Source organism: Pteropus alecto, unplaced genomic scaffold, assembly GCF_000325575.1.
Source record: "Pteropus alecto unplaced genomic scaffold, ASM32557v1 scaffold20, whole genome shotgun sequence".
In the NCBI taxonomy this organism is placed as follows: domain Eukaryota; kingdom Metazoa; phylum Chordata; class Mammalia; order Chiroptera; family Pteropodidae; genus Pteropus; species Pteropus alecto.
Genome location: NW_006436298.1, coordinates 23,316,762 through 23,340,865, shown reverse-complemented (window position 1 = coordinate 23,340,865; position 24,104 = coordinate 23,316,762). Strand labels below are relative to the sequence as shown.

The 24,104-nt window shown below is 35.2% G+C and overlaps 1 protein-coding gene and 1 pseudogene across 4 annotated transcripts in view; both read left to right on the top strand.

Moving 5' to 3' along the window:
• The window catches only part of FAM172A (family with sequence similarity 172 member A), a 360,652-nt gene that overhangs the window by 331,979 nt on the left and 4,569 nt on the right, over positions 1-24,104 (top strand). The window lies entirely within an intron of this gene.
• The window catches only part of LOC102881461, a 66,460-nt pseudogene that overhangs the window by 41,998 nt on the left and 358 nt on the right, over positions 1-24,104 (top strand).

Sequence of the window (24,104 nt, the reverse complement as noted above, 5' to 3'; positions counted from 1 at the left end):
AATGTAAATGTTCGTACATTTAATGTTGTCAAAGGTCTCTTAAACTTTCCTCAATTTTTTTGCATTCTTTTTTCTTTTTGCTGTTCTGATTGGGTGTTTTCTGCTACCTTGTCTTCCAGATCACTGATTTAATCCTCTGCTTCATCCAATTTTCCATTGATTCCTTCTAATGTAGTCTTCATTTCAGTTATTGTATTCTGCATTTCTGAATGGCCTTTTTTCTGATTTCTGTGTCCTTTTTAATGCTTACTATTTCTTTGTTGAAGTTCTGAGTTCATCTATTCTTCTCCTAAATTCATTGAGCATCCTTATAACCATTGTTTGAACTCTGTATCAAACAATGGTAAGTTGCTTGCCTGCATTTCATTTAGTTCTTTTTCTGGAGTTTTCTCCTGTTCTTCCATTTGGGACATGTTTTTTGTTGTTGTTATTTACTGATTGTGGCTGAGTCTCTGTGTTGATTTCTATGTGTTAGGTAGATCTGCTACATCTCCCAGTCTTAGCTGGGTAGCCTTATATAGAAAGTGTCCTAGATGGCCCAGTGGCACAATCTCCCTCATCACCTGTACTGCGTACTCCAGGAGTGACCCTTGTGTGCTTGTGTGTGCCCTCCTATTGTATTTGAGCCATGATTGTTGTTGGCATGTCAGTGAGTGAGATTGACACTCAGGCTGTCTAGCTGTGAGGATTAGCCATTTCCACAATGTATGAGCTGCTGTGTGGAGGCTCATCCCACACAGTGGGGTTAGTCCTAGCGTCTGAGTATGCCTCTTGAGACCACTCTTTGGGTGTGTCACTTGTGGGGCTAATCAGGTGGTGTTCTGTTGAGGTCTAATGCCAGCCTCTGGGCGTGTTAGTTCTGGAGTCCCTTGGGAGGGACTCCTGTGCAGGCCAAGGTCAGCTGCTGCCTGTGGCCAGCCCAGAGCCACCTAATAGGAGCTAAAAAGCTATCGGTGTTTGGTCACTGCCTGAGCTGAACCTGGAGGTGTGTGGGAAAGGCTGCCACAAGTGCAGGCTGCCACAGTGACCGAGGTCGGCTGCCACAAGTGCAGCTCAGCAAAAGGTCCAGGGCGCCTCCAGGCATAAGGCTGCCTGACAGCTGCTCATATAAGGCTCAACAACTGAATGAGCCTCAGAGGTACAAGAGTTGGATGAGGCAGGGTCTCAGGGAATCACCAGATTGGAGTAAGTGGTTTTCCCCAGGTTGGTGTAGATGCAGATTTGTTGCCAGTTCTGTGCCTATGGCCACTCGCAAAAGTCTCAGCTTACACCAAGACCAGTCGCGGCCCACCTCGGGCCCACAGACCCCTGAGATTTGTTCAAGAATACTGCAGCTTGGGCGGGGCTGGTTGCCCTCCACCAAAAGTGTCTCCCGAGGTGCGAGGTACGCAACCAGAAGCCTGTTGATTGCTGCCAAAGGAACCTCCTGCAGAGAGCAAAGGGTGGGGCTGGTTGCCCAGTAACCATCCAAAATTGTCACAGGGCAATTTGTGAGTTGGGGTGGGGCCTCAGAGAATCACCAGTTGGAGCAAGATCTCACCAGGCCAATGCAGATCCAGTTGTGTTTTTTTGTGATTTGTTTTTGTTTTTGTTTTTGTTTTTTTTATGGTGACATTGGTTAACGAAATCCATAAATTCAGTTTGGGCCATGTTAGGGGAGGGCTCAACACAGGCAAGATAGAGCTCTCCTATAGGCTACATAGGAAGAGGGCTCAACAAAAAAACAATGACGGCTTTCCCTCCAGCCCTTGCCCTGAAGCCACACAGCACAGTCCTTCCCGTGTGTCTCTGGCACCTCCCAAGGAGCTGCCATCCCTCCACCAGAACCCAGAGTGAGTGCCTCAAGTGAGTGAATCTGTGCATGGGCCCTTTAAGGGGACATCTGGATTTCCAGCTGCCTCCATCTCACCCAAACAGCCAGAATTTCCACTGATTTTCACAGCCAGATTTTGTGGGGACCTCTCTTCCCAGCATTGGAACACTGGGCTAGGGAGCCCTGGTGTGGGGCTGGGGCCCCTCACTCTTCTGAGGGGGCTGAGATATCTCTCCTAATGCTCGACCACTACATATGGGTGTGGGACCAGCCTGTTTGTATCTCTGCCTTTCCAACCAGCCTTGATGTGGTCTCCTCTTTATATCTCTGGTTATAGGAGTTCCGTTCAGCTAGTCTTCAGGTCGTTCTCCAGGTTGACTGCTTTATAATTTAGTTGCAATTTTTGCGTGGTCATGGGAGGAGGCATGCACAGCGTTTACCTACCCCGCCCCACCGTCTTGACTGGAACTCAGATTTGACTTTTTTTTTATAGAGGGTTCTAATGACAAGAGCATGTTCAAGTAATTCTATGAACAAACAGGCATTAACAGTTCAGTAGGTAGTCAAGATAAGTAATAAATGTGGGGAAACATGAGCATGCTAAAAGGAATAAGGACAATACAATAGAAATATATCAAAGAGAGGAAAATTACATTTTTATGTGATGTTCTGACAACTAGGCATTCTAACATTGACAGTACATTTCTGTGATCAGTTGAGAAGGAAGTATAGACACAAGAAATGGAGGTGTTTCAAGCTGAAGAGTTATAAAAACCACAGCAAATGTTTCCACAGCATTCTCCATTACTGTGCGGTTTATTAGTGACTGTAAATGAACATAGAAAGGACCACGATCTTCACCATACAGGGATTTCTTCAACTTCCACTCTTAAACAAAGTCTTTGCTATGGTCACCATAAATTCTCTTCTGGTGGCCCCTTGGGGACTATATGCCATTAAGCATCTCACAAAGATCATTACCATAGAAAACTACTCAGAATCACCAGTTTCTTTTTTTCTTTTCTGTGTTCTGAGTTTCTGAATACCACTAGATTACTTTTCAAGGATAAAGACAAAAATGTCTCATTCTTATTTATATCACCTCACCTAGCACAGTGCCTACCATATAGCAGCAAAGCAATAAATATGTATTGGACTAAACTAAATTATTTTAAAATGCAAATATTCAACACATTAACTCTAAATCCCAAAACATGAGTTTGAGTCCAGATACTGCCACTTGCCAATTCTGTGACTTTGGGCAGTTCATAATTTAACCTCTCTGGGCCTCTGTTTCCATGTCTTTGATTTCGAGATAATGGTTTCTGCCTCACCAACCTCACTGATTATAAGGATGGAATCTGATAATACATGCGATGATAAACCAGAAGTTGTCTCGTGCTATCCAAATAACTCTACTTTTCTGTGGAACCAGGAGTGCCAAGATGCAACAGTGGTAGACAGGTTCCTTGGTCATATCTAAATGCTAGGTTCAATAAATGTAAGCAGGCTTCTTATGAGCAGGTCTTCTCAGAATCTTTCACTTGGAAATTAATATTGTGAAAATATGAGAAGGCTAGAATGAGAATGAATGTCTTTGCTATATGACCAAAAGAAAACAGCCAGTTCATATAAGCTGCACCAAAATATTCAAATAATAATAGTCATCTACATTTTTCAAGCAGGACCATGTGCCAGGTACTATACTTGCATTTTACATACATTAACTCCAGTTCTCATCACAAACTGCAATGTATTATTGCTATTAGTCCCATTTTTACAGATTAAAACAGAGAGAGAGAGATTGAGAGAGAAAGAGAGAGATTAAAGAACTTGCTCAAGATTACAGCTAGTAAATAGCATTTTACATTTAAGGAAAGTAACATTGAGAAATAAGTGACTTAAGGATTTATTTGCTCTTTCTCACTTTTGTTTCTCCTATTTTTCATCCTGCTACAACTCCAATTTATATCTATATTACCTCTGGAACAAAATTTTCTGAAGTGTATTTTATGAAATAAAAGTCCTCAAAACTTTCCCAAGAGAAACTTATTGGTCGAATATGTTTGGGAGATGACACACACTGAAATCCTCCCTTCTGTATACCATAGTGCCGATGATCACACTGAAGCCTCTGAGAAAAACTGCAATAAGGAGTTTTCGTAAACTTCAGAAAGAACTCTGAATCAATAGCTGTTGACCTCCCACAAAGCCAGAGGGCGGCCATGGAATAAACTTTAGAAAAGGTTGACTATTTAATAAGTTAACCAGTAAACGCAGTAATCATTATGCCAGTTTCCTACTAGCAGACATATAACAACATCCTCACCATAAAATATATGTAAAACTGTTGAAAACATAAAATTGATCTGATAATCTTCTGAAATCTGTTCGACCAATTTCCTAAAAATTCTTCAATGTAATTTTTTTCCCGAACTCTGACAGGAAGTGAATGGAAGATGACAGAGATTCAGATCATTTTTATGTGAGAAAGTATGCCCTAATAGATGATTAAATTTATTTTGTTACAGAAAATGATTATCCTGATTATTAATATACGTTTAAATCAATGATTTTAGACCAATGTAAGCATTTCAACTTGGAGGAAAAAACCACTGATAATCAGAACTACTACTTCCCATTTCCTCTTCTAAAACCAGGAGAAAAAATGAAGAACATAAATTTATGTAACCCTATCAGATCAGGAACCTTCAATTACTTAAGAATTATTTAAAACTTCTTTTGAATGAGGACAGTTTGGTGCGAGACTATCTTTGAACTTCAGGTGCTTTTGAATCAACTCAAATAAAAAATACTACATTGTCTCCTTTTATTTTTGGAAAACATTAGGGACATTGCCTGTTTTTGCTACTTCATTGTCATATATTTTGTTAAAATGTCATAGAGCTTAAACTATTATTATATGCTCATTAGTTCTACTGCTTTGGGATGTAATGACTCATATTAGTAGTCTTCATAATAAAAAGGGTTGGTGAATTTTTACTGTACTGTCCTTTTGGGACTATAATTTTTAATAATCTCTGGAAGCTTTTCCAATCCTTTAGTAATAAAGTGCTCTTACATTACCTTTATCATTGATAAGTTCATAAGGACCAGAACTGTCTGTGTTACTTGTAAATGTTGAACACCATGTTGATCTGACAAGTTCCTGACTTGGAGAGTCACTAAGGATACATGGTTAGAATCTAACCATCTTATAAGCGAAAAAAGTGATTTTGTAATTTTTTAGCAGTAATTTTAGACTGGGCTCTGCAATTTAGTAGATGAGCTCATCTTTTTGGAATAGAGTTCCCAGACACCATCCAGTTATTATGGACATGTTCTGATGCTAAATTTTAAATTTATAGAAGAAAAAAGGCTAATATAGGCTATAGTGGCTAATATATAGGCTAATTAGCTAAGTTGCTAGTATTTTCAGGAGGGTTTAATTCCTGGGTAGGTCAATGATTTTGCACTGAGATGAAAAAATATGTCCTAGGGTGATAAGTTTTATTCGGTGATATAAATTAAATATTATTAAATTTGTATATGAAGTATATTTTGAAAATTATTTAATTTTATTTTGAGTTCTGTTTTAATTATAAAATTTGCATATAGTAAAATGATTAGATCTTCAGTGTACAAATTGAGTTTTAATAAATGTATATGCCCATCGTAACCCTGTTCTAATAAAAATATAGATCATTTCCATCATTCTCCACATTTTCTTCTTATTTACTTCCAGTCAATTCTCCTTGCCCTCCCACCTCACCCTTGTAACCTCTGTTCTAATTTCCTAGTTTTTTTGTTTTGGGGGATTTTTTTTGCCTGTTGTTAAACTTCACAAAGTGGCATGTAGAGCATATACTCTTCTATTTGGCTTCTTTCACGTAACATAATGTTTTTGAGATTCATCCAAGCTGTTATATGTATCACTAATTCTTTTTAATCACTAAGTAGTATCCGTTTTATGAATATATCATAATTTGTTAATCTATTTTTCTGTTGACGGACATCTGAGAAGTATCTAGTTTTGGGCTATGATAAATAAATAAAGCTTCTCCTTTCAAGATTTTTATCTTTGGGGTTTAATAGTCTTACTATGATGTGTCTAGTTTCGTTTTCTTTCTATCTGTCTTGTTCAGTATTTGCTAGGCTTCTTTGGTTCATGATTCAAATATTTGTGCTGCCCTATTCTCTTTTTCCTCCTCTTCCTAGGACTTTAATTACACAAATTATGTGACTTATATTTGTCTACAGGTCACTCAGGCTTTGTTCATTTTTTTTCTCTCTGTTGTTTGGCTAGGATGATCCTGTTGATCAGTTTCAAATTTACTGAAGCTTTCTTCTGCCCTCTCCAGTTGGCTATTAAGTCCATGCAGCGAATTTTCCTTTCAGATATTACACTTTACAGTTCTAATATCTCCACTTGTTTTTTTTTTTTAAGGTTTCCCTTTATCTGTTAAAATACTATATCTTTCACTCATTATGGCCATCTCTTTAAGTCCTTGAACGTACTTATAACAGTTACTTTAAAGTCTTTGTTTGCTAATTCTAGCATCTGGGTGGTCTTTGAATCTGTTTCTATTGTTTTCTCTCTTTTTTTTCCCCCTCTTCACTGTAGATCACATTTTCCTGTTTCTTTGCATATCTAGTAAGTTTTCATTATATGTTGGACATAAAAGTTGATGAGTTCTTGAGTCTCTGGAGTCTGTCATATTCTTTTGAAGAGTGTCAGTTTTTCTTTGAGTGGGCATTTGAATTATTGGCAGATAATCTTGAATTTGTTCAGACTTGGATTTACACCTTTATATGGTGACTTTTGCCCTTGGTTTCAGAGTAAACCCTTAGATCTGGAACATCATTTTTACCCCTGAAGAATGAATCTTCTGGATGTCAGTGGAAAGCCCAAAGTGTTTAATCCAGCTTCTCTAATTTGACAAGGTTCAAACTCTATAAACTTTTTCTCTTTTGGTGGGCAGCAGCTTAAATCTCTACTCAGCTTCTTCAGCTTTCCAGCTGTAGCCTTCTACCAGCTCCTTGGAATGTTCTCCATGCAAACATAGTTCAAAATTCATGTAAAAGATTAAGAGGAATTTGTACACATATTTAGAACTGTCCCTCTCCCTCTGGCCCCCTTTTTTCGGGAATTTCCCGTTCTAGTTTCCAGTGGTTTGGACATCTCTAAGCTCCACCTTTTGATATTTCAAGCCAATAACTACAGCCTTTCACTTAGGTTCTAGCCACCCTGAGCATGCAGAAAGAATTCTCTCAGGTGAAGAGTACCCAGTGCATATTCCTTCATGGGAGGGTTTACTCTCCCCGGGCTTCTGACTGCTTTTGGTTTCTCTCCAGTGCCATCAAATAGCTGCATGTTATATTTTGTCCAGAGTTTACCATTATTATCAATGGGAAAGTCAACTGATTACCAGAACAAGAACCCTCAGTATAGTATATTTTTAAAAGGCATTTGTATTGAAATAAGGTTAATTTTTTCATACGTTAATGTATTTTTTGCAACCAAAAAAAAGTGTATGTTTATATATAGGAAAAAATGTCTGAAAGGATATTTTTTAATTTGTTTCTTCTGAGCTACTGTTATTGGTTATTGATGATTGAAATTTTTTTCTTTCTACTTAGATGTGTTTCCTACTTTTCTCTGTAACAAACATAGGTTGAGAAGTAAAGTTCTTCATTCTCCTGGGCAAATGGTTTATTTATAATGACTCTTTATAATAAGATGTACTTGTTCTTCTTTGGTACATCTTATACTATGGTTTTACTAGGTTAAATGTCTAAACCCCTAGTAGTATCTGCATGGTAAACAATAATCTTTCTGCTTTTAGGAATAGAAAAATTGGAACAAATTAAAGTTAAATGGTTTATCCAGAATTTCAAGCATATTGACAGAGTAGCCAGAAATAGATCTTAAATTTTAAGTCCCTCAGTTCAGCTATGTAAACTTCTAAGCCATCAGCATCAATGCATGCAGTTAATGTAGAATTAAATATGAGTAGAGTTAGAATTAGAAATATAAGCCTCAAATATTTTAAAATTCAGTCACTGATTTTAATGTCCTTCCATTAAATCTTTTACTAGAACTCCTAGCAAATAAAAAATTTGCTTGATTTTAACTTTCCTTCAGATAACCCTCCAAGGGCTAACAACAAAAGGGCAGGAAGGCATGCATGGAGATAGCCAGGAATTTCCTTCTTCCCTGGATTGCAAGTTTCTTTATAAAATAGAGTCAAATGGATATTGGTTATTCACTGGTAGGTATGAAACCTTAGCCAGGAATATTTTAATATTTTTACCATATTCTTATGTTTTTACCAAGATAGTTTACTAAAAATGTCATAAAACTATATGATAGAACTAATATTATCTTTCTGAAGTTTCTAATTGAAACCAAATGAAACTATATTCCAGAAGATGCCAAATAAAACTATCTTTTCAAACATCTATAGAAATGGATGAAAATGAAGGGGAATAATTATTAAATCTTAATAGTTTTTGATATTTGATACTAGACTGGATTCTGTACTGGACAGTAAAAATGCTATAAGTACAACTGGCAAAACTGGCATATAAATGATAGAGTTAAAATACCTATCAATGTAAAACCTTCTGAATTTGATAACTACACTGTGGTTACATATGTAAGGGCATATTTTCAACCTACTCTCAAACAGTTCAGAAAAAAATAACATGTTTATATATACATATTTATGTATATACATGAAATTGAAGGGTGAATTTTGAAACAAATTGACAAATGTTTTTAAAAACTGTAAATCTGAGTAAAAAGTATTCAGAAGTTAAGTGTATTATTGCAATTTTTCATAAGTTTGAAATGATTTTTTAAATAAATTTTATTTTTGAATTTAATACATCAGAGATTATTTTCTTAGAATATATTCAAATCAGTTTTTTCCATAAAACATGAACTGTTATATTCTAAAATAAAGTATGAAGTATTATCAATTATAGTGTAAATATAATGTTTTGTCTTACATATATGACATACAAGTTTAAAATTCAAGCAAAAATTGTTCCCAGAATTTCAGAAAATGTTCTCTAATAATTATTATAGATACTACATTTCTGTGTTTGGAGTTGCATCATCACAGATTTTTAACATTTTCTCTATTTTGCCTTGAGAGATAAAAAACAAGGATTTTACAGTTCAGCATATTTCACTGAGACTCATGCTACCCCTCATCCTCTTGACTATTCTTTCATGTCAGGAGGAGATGTGAGTTATGTAGGAGTGAAAATGTTGCTTTCCGTGTTAAAGTCTACAGCAATCTTATTGTCCTATGTTAGAGAAAATTGTTCTTCTTTTTAAAAATACTGATCTGGAATGCTTACACAGAAACCTGGTGTTTAGGAAATAACCTATTGATTGGCTATGTCAAGTTAGAAGCATTGACCTTGAGGCTCTTTTCTCCAATAGGTTTGCATTTGTGGCTTATGAAAGATTGCTATCTAAAGTCAGCTGAGAGCAAATACTCATCTTCTCACACTCAAGATATATTCAAGGTGATGTTTTAGCAAAAAAGATAATGATACAGATAGAAAGAAGGACAGAATACACAGATAACAGTATCGTGTTAACCTGTGACATTAGCAGTTACTTTCTGTATTGCATTAACTGCTTCCATATCATATCACGATGACATGGATTATCATTTTATTTGATGACATGGCTACTATGCTAACTTCGTGTTTAGTGTCCACCTTTAAAAACATAATCAGGAAAACTGAATCTTACAACAGGTTTTCATCTGACTTTAAAAAATACAATTGATGAGGGAATGAAGAGAGGAAAAGAATGCCTACAGAAATTAAATAGGAAAAAGTACACTAAATATCTTTATATTCTTTCGTCTTTGCTATACTGTTTACTTTCAGCAAGAAAAATGCTTTCCAGTTGGGGCTATTTTATTGGACCATCCATATGTTCCAATCTTATTCCTCTTTGGTCAACAGGAAGTAATCGTGAACTTTCCTAAACTCTTTAAAGGATTCTGTCTATAGTGATATATATAGAATATTTATCCTTAAAAAATTAAGTGAATTGTTTACTATTTAAATTCATTCTTTGATACAGTTAAGCTAACCAGTTCCAGAAAAGAATATGAAAATGGAGGGGAGGGGCGGTGCGGGGGATCTTAATTGCACCAAAATGTCTTCTAAAAGTTTACATTGGTAGACCAAAGATAGCTATCATTTTCCCATTTACTATACCAACACAAATCGATGTAGTAGGTCTCATTGCTTTAAGAAAGAAATAAGCAGTCAGCTACCTTAAACTGAAACCATCAGTTGGCTCCTACTCTTGTAGCTCTGTACTGTAGAGTTTAAGAGGCTGGCATTTACACTCAGCTACTTCAACAAATATTTATCAGGAGCCTCTATATGTCAGGCACTGCCCTAGGCAGTAGGAAAAAAGGGTGAACAAAACAAAATCCCTGTATTCATGGAGCTTATGTTCTTATCTGTTAGCACCATGACCATTAGAAAGTTCAGTAACCTCACCAGACATCAGTTTCTTCATCAGAAAAATGAGGATAATACTACCTACTTTGTAAAATTATCCTCAGGTTTACATGAATTCGTGTATTAAGGTACTTAGTGTCATGCCAGGAACATGGTAAATACTCAATTTTAACTTTTATCTCTTAATGGTGATAATAATTACTAGGAATACATATTATAGCCATATTGCTTGCTTAAAATTGAATTTTACAAATTCTCTCTATGCTATGGGCTATTTATTGGTAAAGATTTGTGGCTAGAGTATAACACCTAGGCTGAAAGTTTTACAGACATGCTATCAACACTATTTTAAAAAAAACAACTCTTGGCCTTTCTTCCTCCCAGTCACTTAAGCCCCCCTTTTTTGTGAGGAACCATCTATTTGAGCACATGTCCTGTTAGCCTTCAAAATGTCTTGAGTGGCTATGAAAACATATTGGTGACCCCAAAATCACAAAAATAATTTTTCACCAAAATTCTTGCCAGAGGATGTAACCTCAGACTTTCTGTTACTCAAATCTATTAGCAAAAATAAAAATAGTACAATTATCTTTAAAAATATAGTTGTCTAAAGGAGACAGAGTTCATCCATTTCTTTAGATGTGTTTAATTTTATCTCTTGAGTAAACCATACTATTGCAGTCTATCAGGTCACCTGAAACATATTATCTTTATGTCCTCTGAGTCGCTTCTCCCAAGTTGCTCTTTAGTGTTGTATCATAAGTTTCCACCAAGGATACAAGTGTAAAAACCAATTGTTCTTCTCTACAACTGGTTTGCTTTTATAACCTGGATACAGTTAATCATGATCAGTTGGTTGTATTACCCTCCTTATATCAGTCAAATTTTTGGCCATAATCTGACAATTGTTCAGGTATTTCTATTATTAATCCTTATGTATTACTCTTACCTTATCCCTGCCTTTATCCTATTTCTCTACTACTTTTACTCTTTACCCTTTTTTCTTCTATTCTACTATAATGTATATGTAAGTCATCTCAAATGCTTATTTCAATACAGGATTTGAATAAATGTTAAAAAAGCAAAAGCAACTCTACTACTGTGTTCTTACTATGATATCATTAAATTTTTCACTATTAAATGGTTGTAGAGATGTATAAATTTTAGCCCTCTTTTTCACAGTTTGTAAATTTTTTTCTAGTAAATGGGTTTTAGCATTCTTTATTATTGGGATTCCTTAAGTACCTTTGTCTTGATACTATAGGTTTTAGTATAGATACTAAATAGATAAGAACTTTATTTACAGCTTCTCTTAGGAAAGTTTTCCACAATCCATGTTTCTACTGATGGATATAAACTAACCCAAAAGCATTGAAATCTGACCAGCTGAAGACATCTTATTTTTAGTAACCAACATCTTTTTTACTGTGTAGATTAATTCTCTACCTTAACCTTGTAAGTAGATTCCCATCAGTATGATTTTTTAAATATTCTCTGTGGAATATAAATAAAATAATAGATGCCATCCACCTATAGTGATGACCAAAGGATATAATTGAGATTCTTTGGGAAATAATTCCCATCCATTGCTACTTTAACAAGATCTAAGTAATAATTCTGACCCTGATTTTAAGACACTTGAAAAAATGACTTTAATGGCCCTGTAGTTAAATTTTAAATGTTGCTGAGAGCTAGTCTACAAAACAAAAAAATGGGAATAATATGTACTTGCCAAATTTTGTAACATATGTAAAATACACTTTACATCCATTACAATATGTTAACACCAGGATTGTAAATATTTACAAACCCAGAAATAAATTTAATTCCAGAGAAGAAAATTTAATGCCTTGAGAAATAATGAAGGATTTTAGCCTGTGGGTCTTCTGGACAGTTACAGAAAAGCCCGTATGAAAAACTATTAGAGCTATTAGAGCTTTGAACTATCTTTTAGGATGAAGTTCAGTATGGAGACAGTAAGGATAATTAATTATAAATAATTTTTATCTTCTAGTAATTGTTTAGCCATTATCTGATTCTGTTCAATTTTTATCATAAAAAAGTTTTATCGTAAATCAGCCCTTAGTTGAACTTAATGTTAATTTAAATGCTCATGAGTATTCTCTGCCCTAATTCTCTGAAATGTTATCTGATATTGAAGTAATCAGTCCTACCTAATATGTTCTCATGTCATTTTCTAAATTAGTAGTAGGAATTTACTACGTTTACATGACATATTTGTGAATGTATGTATTTAATTTAATATCAATGCATTTTTATCTTAGTGGAAGAGGTTTAGTTTATTCTACACGTAATAATGGTGTTGTGTAAAGAAGTTCAGGATCCTTTAAGGATTCTTGCAGTATAGAAGTCAGTTGCACTATGAGATTTTTTTAAGGGACATTCAGAGAGGAAGTGCTCTGGGGGACAGAACTGGGAACGAAATTAAAGTAGTACCAGACAGCATGAGAGCAACTCTAGACTTGGAGGCTGAATGTAACAAAAATAGCCTATCTCTACATTACCTTAACTGAGATGAAAAGAAATCACAGTTCTAGGAGCATAACTAATATTCCAGAAGCTGTCAGTTTCCATCATCAGGTGACAGAGAGCCTTCATGACCAGTAGTCAGCAACTAGATGACATTACCTGACAGGGCTGGGTTTTTTGAATGCATAGTCAAAAATCAATCAAAATAGAAAATTTAGTAATTTTATGCCAGTTTTATATTATTCATAATAATTTTCTTTGTGTGATATTTTATTCCTCTCATTAGTTAATGGTATGAATACATTTGAGTCTATTTTATTTATAGCTTAAAGTTTATAGCTTAAATTTATGACTGGAAGAAATAAAAGTTATAAGAATTAGAAAAGAAAAAACAAAACTGAAAATTTTCACATATGATTGTTTATGTGGAAAATTCAAAATCGATAGATAAATTTTTAGGATGAAAAGGGTTTATCAGGGTTGCTGGATATAAAATCATTATACAAAAATCAGTTGCATTTTTATATACCAAAAACAGCAGTTAAAGATCCATTTATAGTAGCATCAAGAAATAAGCAATACTAAAGAAATAAAGCTAAGAGGCATATTATGTTCATATAGTTGATCGTTTAACATAGTAAAGATCTCAGTTTTCCCCAATCGATATACACATTTAACATAATTCCTTTCAAAATTCTAACAAGATATTTTTATAGATACAAACTTTTGGAGTCCCCAAAACCACCCTCACTTCTGATACCAACTGCAAGCGGGTGTCCCTAAGACCACGTTCAGGTTAGATCATTTGCCAGAAGGACTCACAGAACTCACTGAAAGTTGTTATATTCACAGTGACAGCCTAGTACAGCAAAAGGGTGCAGATTAAAATCAGCCAAGGAAGAGGCACATAGGGCAGAGTCCAGGAAAGTTCCAAGGATAAGTTTCCAGTTATCCTCTTCCAGAAAATTCATGGAAAGTACTGTCTTCTCCCAGCAACAGTGTGTGAGAATACACATGGAGTATTGCAAACCAGGGAAGCTGAACCAAGCCTTGATGTCCAGAGCTCTTAGTGAGACTCAGTTGTGTTGACATGATTGACCACCTGCCTGGCTAACTTTCGTCTCCAGATCATCCAGAGCTCAAGGTGATACCTTTTGGGGCAAGGTCAATCCTTGACTGTGCAGTAGATATAGACAAGGTTATTCTAAAATGTATATAGAAAGGCAAAGAAACTAGATATACCTGAAACAATTTTGAAGAAGAAGGAAGCTGGAGGAATTAATCTACCCAATTTCATTATATTATAGGCAAAGATGCAGAGAAACTAGATCACTCACACATTACTGGAAGGAATGTAAAATGGTTCAATGACTCTGGAAAACAGTATGAGTTTCTTGAAAAACTAAACATGTGACTAATATACGGCCCAGCAGTGGCACTCTTGAGCATTTATCCCAGAAAATATTATTTCACACAAATGCTTATACATGAATGTTTATAGCAGAATTTTTCATAATAGCCAAAACCCTGGATACAACCCAGATGTCCTTCAGTAGGGGAACATGAAATATTAAACAAACTGTGGTACATCCATACCATGGAATACTACTCAGCAATAAAAAGGAGCAAACTATTGATACACAACCTGGGTAATCTCCAGAGGATTACACCAAATGAAAAAAGCCAATCCCAAAAGTTTGCATGTTGTATGATTTCATTATATAACATTCTGGAAATGACAAAATTATAGAAATAGAGAACAGATTAGTGGTTGCCAGAGGTTAGGGGTTGGAAGGGAAGTGGGTGTGACTATAAAAGAGCGATCTGAGTGATCTTCGTGGTGATGGAAATGTTCTATATCTTAACTGTAGCATTGTCAGTATCCTAGTTGTCATAGTTTACTATCGTTTTCTAAGGTATTACTATTGGGAAAAATTATAAAAAGGGATACAGGATTAATCTGTTATTCCATATAGCTGCTTATGAAACTATAATTATCTCAAAATAAAAAGTCTAATTATAAATAAATGACTTAATGAATGAATCTAGAAAATTAAGTACAAATCTTCTTTGGAGAAAAATGATAAAACTAAGAGGCATTAAAGGTAGTCTAAATAAATGGCAAGATGTAATATATTCATTGATTGGAAGACTCAATATCGTAAATATATCAGTTTTCTTCACATTGGCTTTCGTACAGTTCCAAATCATTAAGTGACTGGAATAATTAATAATGACTACTCTACCACATTCCCCTTCCTCCTGTTGGTTGCAACGCAAAGGTCTGTGATTTTTGAAAGTCTGACAGAGCAATATAAAATGATACTGTGGATACAAAAGTTCATATAATGATTCATTCGTGTATTTAGACTACTAATAGCACTTTGTTTTGTAAATTCACAAGTTTATACTGCCATGCATGATCTTCTGTATGCCTCCATTTTCCTAATTTCATCATCAAAATAATATAAAACCATAGAAAATTTCTATGATTCTATGTTTTGTTATATTTTTAATAACATTTAATAAGCATCAGTTTTCTGATAAATTCTGTTCTGGACAGTTGTTTGTACAACAAACGTCTGTTAAGCCTCAATCGTGATTTCTGGAATAAAAAGTTTTGAGGTAGTAACCTCCAAAGGATTTGGAGATAAAGCAAGGTGTATTTCATATATGAAATGACTAGTTAAGTAAAACAAGTATATGATAATATATACCATATACAAAATACTGAAACATGAAGAAAGGAAGTAGTTGGTGTGAGGAAAGGTTAACCAAAGAAGGCTTATTAGAGGAAGTAAATATTGAACTAGATTTAAAGCAATTAGACTTATGTCTTCTGAAAATTATTTTCTTTTTCAGTACTTAACCAATTCGTAAATATTGACTATATTACGAAGAAATGTCTGTGCAACTTTGGCCTATCACAACCTCTCTGAGCTTTAGATTTTTTACCTGTGAAATGAAGCTGTTATATGAAATTTTATCCAGGGTCCTTTCCAAATCTTTACTATTTTATATTTGATACATTTCTATCTGCATCTAAATTTGGACCAAACCAACTACATCTTGGGAATACAATACAAACTCTTAACAGTTAAAGTTTGATTCTCTGACACTTTCCTAAACCTCTTGATGCTAGTAAATTGTATTTACTAGATTAGCACAACATTTTAGCTAAAGAGATCTAGAAAATACTTTCACTATTTGTCAGTAGTAGTGGACTGTGGATCACCTGAATCTATCTCATCAGTTTGTTGGAGAGGCAAGAAAAACACTCTGCTTCCTTTAGCTTTAGTTATATGCAACTGTCATCATATTCCAATTTTAGAGGAATTTGTTTCTTAATTCTAAAAGCTAGCATACACTTCAGTGTAAGGTATATTTTATCAATCTGTGTTGAAGATGAGTAAAGTTTGATTCCTGCCTTCAAAAACTTTATAATGGTAATCTCTTCTCCAGCTAGATTCAAGAATCACAGATGCCCAGTCCCTGAGATTTTGGAAAGGTGTAAGCAATGTCAGTTGAGCTGGGCCTGAGAGATTGCGGAATACTGATAGAAGAGTGAAGGGATAAACCCAGAAAAGAAGACTAGAGCCAGAGGATGGAGGGCTTTAAACCAAATGAGGGTATTTTTACATGATTTCATAGATTATGAGAGCCATTGAAAATTTTTGAGCAGAGAAAGTGATATAAGACACAAATGATACTTTAGATTTTTCAGCTGGTAGTAGGGCACAAGGTAGAGGAGAAGCAATTGAAAGTGAAAGGGCTGAGGAACCAGAGGTGTCAACATGTATAACAAGAGCAGAATTGTTTAGGAAAATGCTGGGTCAACTTCATTTTTTAAGAAAATGTTTCTGGGTCAACTTCATTTTTTTTTTATTTACTACTTTGAAATATTATTTTATTAGATTCTCAGCTTTTACTGAATATTACTATTACTGTGTCATTAATTTATGTACGTGAACCAGCAGCAAGTGGATTTTATACTCTGAAGTGCGTAGGAGAGGAGTGAGCCTCAGAGAATGCTGTAGAGGTGAGAGAAGTTGGTAATTGCAATCAGGAAGGGTTAAATCCATCATTCTAACTCCCCGCAATCCATTCGTCATTCACCACATACCAGCCAGTGTACTTTTAAAAATGCCTGAAACTCTGCAAGCAGCTCTTCCATTGCACATGGAATAAAATTCAAACCGTTCACTATGGCTTTTGAGACCTCACATAGCTTGGAGGCTGCCCACCTCTCTGAATCATCTCTTCCACTCTCCCCTTCACCTACCATGCTCTAGTCACTTCAGCTTTTCTGTTGCTCTACTATGACAAGCTCTTTCATCCTCAGAGCACCTGCTTTTATTCTCCAGAACTCTACCTGCAGCATTCCACCCCAGACCCTCATCTTGCTCCTTCTTGCCATTCAGGTCTCAAGTCACAAGTCTTCTCCACCCAGTCTAAATTGAAGACCACCTCTCTTTATTCCAACTCATTCCTCCTCATTCTCTTCACATCCCCCTATTGTGTTTTCTTCATAGTGCTTCTGACTCTCCAAAATAATCATGTTCATTGGTTTACTTATTTATTGCCCATCATCTGTACTAACATGCATGCTACAGAGTAGAGCCTTTATATATCTTGCTCACCATTGCATCCTTAGCCCCAAGAAATAGTACACGACACATAATAAATACATGTGTGAATATATAAATTAATCACAGGACCTCTGGAAAAAACTATCTGCCAACAAAATATATCCTTTAGGATATATTCTCTCTGCAATTGAGAGAGGAGGACAACAGAAGATTCAGATATTTGAACTAGTTAAAGGTTTTGTTTTGTTTTGAAATAAGGAAAGTATTTTCCAGTTTATTCTTCAATCTCACCCCTCCCTCCCCTCCCTCTCTTCTTAATCTTCTCAATCACTATCCTTCCCTCCTCCACCACTCTTCCCCACTCCCCGCCGCTTACACACACACACACAGTGTCAAACTAGTAGCCATAAGCCATAGGTACCTAGCTAGAAACAGACAGCCCTTTTTGACAGTTTTATTTTAAAATGAGGTGCAGTAAAGCTCTTTGCTGATTGTGTTGGATAATCAGATCAGAAACCTGTGCTTATAGAAATAACTATTTTTTGGTTCTTTGCATTCTCTTGTTTAGTGTTTTGTGCTCTTACAATACTTTGGAAAAGGCAACTAAGAAGAGAGCTTTTGCCCACATCTGGGCTCAAATTTTAAAGAGAAACAATATCCCTGGTGGCCAGGCCTTGTGGCACCAGTAAGAGTACTATATGAGACAAGAATTAAAACTAAAGAAAGCACTTCTACACCAGCTGTCTGGGTTTGATAGGCAATTGAAGCAATAAAAATGCATCCATTTTTTATTGGTTAGGAGAAAGTTTATTAGAGGTCTGCCAGGTTTGATGTAAGAGACCCACAGCTTCTACAGGCAGTCCACTCTGCCTATGAATAAATTTACTTTCATACACTTGAAACAAATATAATACTGTATGTCAACTACTTTAATAATTAAAAAAAAAAAAAAAGAGTGTTTACAGAGTTGTCTCCCAGGATCTTAAGCTGCCCGGCACCCTATTCCCACACCCTCCCACACCCCCTGCCCCCAATCCCCTTCGTAGATGAGGAATATAGAAAAGAAGCTGAAGGAAAGGCCAGGCTGCCCCAGAAACTGCAAATGACTCAAAAGTTTCTACCTCTGATTTTATGTCTTCCTTTCAGCCTGTCTTTTATCTCTTGGTCAAGAGATAAGATGATTTGCCTTTAGGGTCTCAACCCAATCTCAGCTTTAACAGGCTTGCCAACAGTGTTAGCAATGGAAAGAGACTTGCCTGTACCTTACACAAGTAATTTAACAAGGCAGTGCAACATGTTTACTTAGCTGCTCTTGGCATTTCACTTATGTAGTCTCAATGAGCACCCCACCTCACTCCATTTATTACCCCCACCTACCCACCGACAGTGTGACTAAGTCTCACACTTGTGCCTTCCAACTTGGAGAGTTCATTAGGTACCCTTCTTAGAAGCTCAAGAATTTATTTTAAAATGAATTTTAGTAGTTATATTTTATTTCTTTTTAGAAGGTACATTATTTTTCAGTGCTCTGGTATTTCTCTAATTCTTTATAACAGTCTAAAAATAACTGCTGATGTGCTCATAAGTTCATTAGTTAATCCCACTGGGACTCAATAATGCATATTACAGACCTCCTGATTTTTATATATTAGATTTTCTCAAGAATTCCCCTACCTGTTATTATCAACATAGCTATATTGACAGGGTCTTCATTACTTCCTAATTGCCCATATTTCTTTTTCTTGTTAAAGATCAATTTTTAAAATCAAGCCTTGTCATTTTGAAAGTATCATAGACATGTTATTCTGTTAATGTTTCATATCTTTCTAGGTTTTTTCTTTACACTTTATCATAAGAAACTTATAAAATTTATTCATTACTTTTTCTTTAAAAATGAATTATTTTGGTTTGAGAGGACTTGGGGATGTTAGTAAGAGGGTAGGGACACATGCTAGTTTTTCCCCAAAAAACAAAGATATGAAAACAATATTTCATATTCAGACATGATTTTGTGAAGTTATATTCCCTATTCTAAACCAGATTCTAAGATGTAGAAATTATTCCATGACCTTTTGGCCTATCACCATGCAAAATAAGGCGACTAGCAATAATTAGAATAGTGAATGGCTGACCAAGAAAATGTTCTAAATTATCTCTTTGATAAGAACTTACTCAGACTGTCCATCATATTGTACTAGTAAGCCTCATCTCTAACAAATCTCATGTATGTGTGTGTATCATTTGAAGAATGATTATTTGCTTTCCCAGAGAATTCTCCACTTTATTAAAAGGTTCGTTGAAGTAAATAACCTACTTCTTCCTTTAAAAATATTCTATTTATAGAAATTATATTTACATATAACTTTTTAAGACACCTGCTGCATAAAAGGAGGTACAGCTTCAGACTAGTCTACATCTGCCACAGTAAACATCAGGATTTTGGCTGCTAACTCAGTAGCATATTTTGGCATAGTTTTTGTTTCTCCCACCCCCACCCCCCACCAAAAAAAAATTCTAAGTACTAAGATCAAGTGAAGAGGAGTGTGGACAAGGCAAACTTGTAAGAAACATTTAGATTGAAGTCATCACATGAAGAAGTAAAGGGAATAGACAAGGCAGAAGATACAGCAATGTTTTCTTCTCTCATCCTATTCTTTGAACATTCCCCTCTCAGTGCTATTTCCAACCGTTATTGTTTAATTTCTAAATGCTATTACATAAATGTAGACACCATCCTTCTTAGTTCCATTACAAGACACTTTTTCTTAAATACAGAGTCTTTTGGGAAAACAAATGACATATTTTAGCAATTTGATCTTCCTTTTATGATTTATAGTCTCATCCTTCATACTCAAAGTTTCCGATTCTTTTAACCATTTATGCTTTCTTCACTGCTTTGAAATTTGCTATAGTTCATTTTTTTAAAACAAGTGATAGATAAGAGATAAATATTCAGTGTAGTATTTTAATTAGAAGATCCCCGACCCCCTGCTTTTTGGTTATTTCAATGTATAACATTAGTAACAAAAAGTATTTTGGGAAGAAAAATTAAGAAAAACAAAAGGCACTTTCTACTCTGTATAAGCATAAAAGAGAAAGCTAGAATAGGGGTCAGATTCTAGGGAAAATTAATCCCTAATGAAATAAAAAAGAATTAACTATTCATTTTTATTTAAGCTGACCCTTGATCATCTAAATACTTCTATTATAACAAGTGTTACTCAGTGCTTTTACTTGAAATAAATCTTGAAATAAATTCTAGAGGTAACATAACCCACCTACTTATAAAATTGCTAAATTATTGTAATGCTCCAGTTCAAATATAGAAGGAATAAAAGAAAATAACTAACATAATAAAAAATAATATGCATATCAATATTAAAAGTGCTCAGGAAAATCTACATGAGAAGGCATACTATAATAGTCAGATACTGGTCCTAGGCATAGAATCTTTATGAATTCAACAGTTACAAATGCAAGCTGATGCAAGTGTGTTTATCGGCAACTCAAGTACTGTGGGCAGTGATGCCATCAGAGATAAGATCTCATGTGGTAAACCACTCTTGGTGACATTCTGAACAACATACATAAAGTACAAAATCCCTTCAATTTACATGGTAGTTGGATCATGCCAAAAATACTTTGTGATTATTTGTTAAACAGATCTAAATTCTAAGCTCATTTAAGTATAAATAGGTTTTTCAACTACATGAATAACTGGTAGAACATTTGAAAACCATGTGGAATGCATAACATTTCATCGTGCTGTACTGCCCTGCAAACTAAAGGATGTCCACCATCCCTGTGCCTTCTTCCAGTAAATATGAATAGCTCCTTCCAGTCATCTTGACCACCAAAAATATACCTACAAATTTCCAAAATGCCCCCAGAGGCCACTACGATGCCTATTAAGAACCACTGATTGAGACTGAGCAAAGGCACTTTTTTGTAATGAAGCACTGAGATCCTGTACATTTTATTTTGATACCGAATCAATTTTATAGATTAGGAAACTGAATATGCCCCAGAGGGACTTATCCAGTAAAACCAAGCCTTCCAATCCAAAAGGATACAAAAATCATTCCCTGAGAACATGACATGTATTTAATATGAGAAACCCCTTTATTCCTTACATTGTAGGAACCTCTCTAGATTAGGAAAATGGGGAATTGAAAAGTGGAGAATGTTCACAGTCTGTTAAAAGAGGAGTTTTTGATAATGGTAAAGTCTTGGTAGAGGAAAGACCAGGCCGTGACTATCAAACCATGTCCGTCTCGTAATAGCATGGTTAGTGCTAAATGGACTAGTGTCCATGTTACCTACACATCATTGTAGCTAATTAATAAATGACTGCTTTTTTTGATTGGCCTAAACTTTCCCCTTTTATATCTTTTTATAAATAGATAATGTAATGGCCTAGTTTTTCCGTCCTGATGAAATGATTTCCTATAAGATGCTATATTTTAAGTACTAGAAAGCTGCTCTCAGAAGTTTCCATTCTCTAAGCATCACTGTGGATAGATATTCATATTAATTTGTAAATATTTTAATTGAACTTTGGCCCCACATTTTTGAAAATGGTCTCCGAACATGGTCTTGAAATGTGTATATGCAGTCCCAGATGGACATGCAATTAATTACCTAATTTCCAAATGCTATTTTAAAATTATTAAAAATCTACTTTCAAAAATTTGGAAAAGAAAGCCATTTTTCTATAAAATAGTCATATTACCACTCCTTAGTTTAGAGAGAGGTCTCCCTCCCCCATGCTGGTCTCTAATTCAGTTTCTAAGCTACCTTGCTTATTACCTTTACTCCTAGCAATTTTCTTTCCTCTGACAGAGCACACATTCTTATTATTTATACTATTAAATTGCCTGGGTAAATGTTGAGAGCTGGTGCAGATACTTAGTTATCTCAGGGAGTTTGGTCTTTTCAGCCCAGGACTAATCAAGCAGAGGGTCATCATAAGCTAAAACTAAAAAGCCTTTGTACTGATTTTTATCACCAGGGAAATTTGTTCATCCTTCAGAAGGATTGTCACCAGAAAATAAAAAATAAAGGAGTTAATATTGCTTCAGACCACTGACTCCTTAGGTCCCTCTAGGTTCATAGATGGAATTGGTTTTCAAGGGGTGGGAGGAATTATGAGAAGAGTTCCCTAAGAAAGCTTACAAATTGATCATAGTCTTGGTAACACTAGTAAGTGTAAGTGTGATCACTATGGAGGAAATGCCAAATGAGCCTGGAAGCATGGGAAATGAATAGGAAAAGAGACAATTAACACCTTTTTTTTCTCATTGTGTTTGGGAACTGCCTTGTAGTTTGCATCTGAGAATAGTCTTTCAAAAAAGAGAAATACAATTGATTTTAAAGTATTTTATTATTGTAAGTGCAATTAGTAGTTATTGTTGAAGTGAAACTAGAGTTGCAAGCACTATAGTGACAAGTATTTTATAAACCTGTCCAGAAACTGGCCCCTTCCTAGATATACTCATAAAATATTATTTAAAGTTGATGTGTATAAGCATGTGTAGATGCTCACTTGGATTTGGAGAATATAAATGTCTTCAACTTCAAAAAGAATTCTTTAAGAGTATCATCTGAATAAATCAGTGAAAATTATGATAAATATTTGAATGTTAAATATATTTTAAAGAACTTGAAAATGTATGCACCTATTGATGCAGACAGGCATATATATAATTTTTTCCCAAGAATTATATTAAGATTTGACAAAATCCAGTCAGTCACTTTAGGATTTGCCAGGATAAACCACATTCATCTCTCTCTCCCACTGAATAACATTGAATTTTGCCCGAAATGAGTAAGCAAATAGAGAAATGACCTCATTTTTTAGTTTGAGTACAGTAGTATTGGGAGATATTTCTCAAGGATATGACTTCACTACTGGATCTTAATTCCAAATGCAAGTTTATAAGGCCAATCTGAGAGAAGAGGACAGAAAGCATCCTTGTGAGGGCACCTATAAAGAGAGGGGTTCTCTAGTAGGGCCAGCTCCCACAGCTAAGTTGCATGCACAGAACTGTAGCTTTCTGCTCTCTGGTCGACTGCAGCCATAGCATCCTTATTGTTGTAACTCCCAGATTGTGATACTGTCACAAAACTGTTGCTAGGCAACAAATGTGGTTACCAGGTCTCAGCGAATAGCTGAAGGGGAAAGCAAAGTGTTGCACCATTGTAGAGTAACCATAGCAATGACCTACTATTACAGACTAAAGAATTATCATTAACAATGTTAAAGTATCAGACAGAGGGCCCTGAATCTGGAGACTTCCAGGCAGTATCTCTCTGCATAATTGAGTGATCTAGGAAGAGATTTCAGCTGTCTCAAAGCTACTCATTATTTCTATAGGAGAGTCTTAGTGATTTTTATTTTTTAATTAAAATTTTTTTCAGTTATGAAGCTACTGGTAAAATGACATAAGCTATCACAAAGAGTCAAAAACAGATTAATGTCTTTATCTGTTATATTTACATCAATGTTACTTTGCTTGTTAAACTGAAGGTAGATTTGATTTGAAAAATACTATACATTAGTATTATATTGAAGCCACAGAAAGCAGCTGTAGTAAAATAAAATAATCCCATAAATTGGCAACTAAACCTGCATTTTCTGAGTTGAATTTCGCCTGACAATATAGGAGGCCTGGACGCTCTTTTAGTAGTCACTCCTCTGAAACCTTTAT